The following is a 1,824-nucleotide window of genomic DNA, read 5'->3' on the forward strand; positions in this document are numbered from 1 at the left end:
ACAACCGCGCTGTAATTTTACATTGCCACCATAATTTTACAGCTGTGTCAATAAATTACAGCATTCCTCGTAAAACTACAGCTCCAACCAAAATCGTGTTTTACGGATAGGGCTGTTTTTTTCCCCAAAAGCCTGTAAAATGTTCAGCTGTAAAATTTCGATATATTTTTAACAGGGTGTAGCGTTGACGATGTTCACTACGGCTCAGTATTGTCGACAATACTGAGCCAAGGCCCAATACTGGACCATCACCCTTTTAAATAATATAACAGTATTATAAGAGGAAGGGGGTCAGATGAGTAGCGTTGACGATGGTCACTGAGGCTCAGTATTGTCAACAATACTGGGCCATGATCCTTTTTAAATATTTTTTTATTCGGAGCAGTGGGGTCAGATGGGTAGCGTTGACGATGGTCACCGAGGCCCAGTATTGTCAACAATACTGATCCAAGGCCCAGTATTGTCAACAATACTAAGCCAAGGCAACAATACTGAGCCATTGCCCAGCATTGTCAGATGGGTAGCCTTGGCGATATTCACTGAGGCCCAGTATTATGAACAATACTGAGCCAAGGCCCTGTATTGTCAACAATACTGGGCCATGGCCTTTTTAAAATAATATTATTATGAGGAGGAGCGGGGTGAGATGAGTAGCGCTGACGATGGTCATCAGTGACCACATTGTGGTTACCAACAAGAATGGCCCAGTATCGTCAACAATCATTCTGGCAAGTCAGGTGACAATACTGGGTCACCCTGAAATGGGCAGCGCTGCTCGTTGTCTACAATGACCACGTTGTGACCCTCAGCTGGCCGGCCTGACCACATCGCGGTCATGCACTGTTTAGAATATTAATTTGAATCTCTACAAACACGTTAACCATGTTGATAAATGAAACGTTAATTTATCAAACGATATGGCTCTATCATCTGCTTCCACGTTAGAGCGAGCTTATTTTTTTATTTTTTTCGGATGGGTTTTTAGGGTGAAAATGACCAAATGGTCTATTAATTGTAGAAAAGGCTTCATATCGCGAAATTGTAAAGGGATTAGTACTTTAACCACACATTTGGCATCAGACTACACCAACTTTGGGGGCTAGGTGCCCTAGCTAGATTATCCACTATCATGAAAACGTTGATTTTCACAAAACAATCAGTCAAAATCAGAACTTTTAATGAATATCTTTATCGAATATCAGAAGTTTCATCGCCCTAATTTTAGAGTAATAAGTCCCCCCACAAAGTCTGTTAGCATGGCAAATTTTGGGGCCGAATCGCCCTATTTCCGTATACACTCCTGTTAACTTGTCCCGGATGTCAGCGCCGCAGGCATAAGCTGTGTGTGCCATGCGCTTCGCAGCGTAACAGTGTTTCGTGGAATATCGCGAAGCCTGTTACGCGAGACGAGGTCTTGCGTGGTTAAAGCTGTTTACAGCATTCATTTGTCGAGGTCAAAAGTCATCACACTCCCGCATTTTATTATTGGGGACTGAGAACTAAAAATGACATCGGAAAAACTAGAACCAAACTTTTAAAATGCTTACTTTGAAAACGAAAAATACAAAAGGATGCCTATAACCTTACCTTTTCAATTTTGAGTGTCATTTTTCTTATTTTTGGTCATTTTTAGCCCGCTCTTTTGCTTAAAAGCTGTATAAGCGGGCTTATGCCATCGCCTCTGTGTTCGTCTGTCTGTCTGTCTGTCCGTTTCCCAAGAAGGACGTGGGCTAGAGGTTTGAAATTTTCAGGGTATTATTGTTGTCACCTCTGGTCAACGAAACGGTTGGTGCAAATCCTGGCAACCACCCCTGAGTGGGTCTG

Source organism: Frankliniella occidentalis, unplaced genomic scaffold (assembly GCF_000697945.3).
Source record: "Frankliniella occidentalis isolate FOCC.00 unplaced genomic scaffold, Focc_3.1 Scaffold246, whole genome shotgun sequence".
In the NCBI taxonomy this organism is placed as follows: Eukaryota; Metazoa; Arthropoda; class Insecta; order Thysanoptera; family Thripidae; genus Frankliniella; species Frankliniella occidentalis.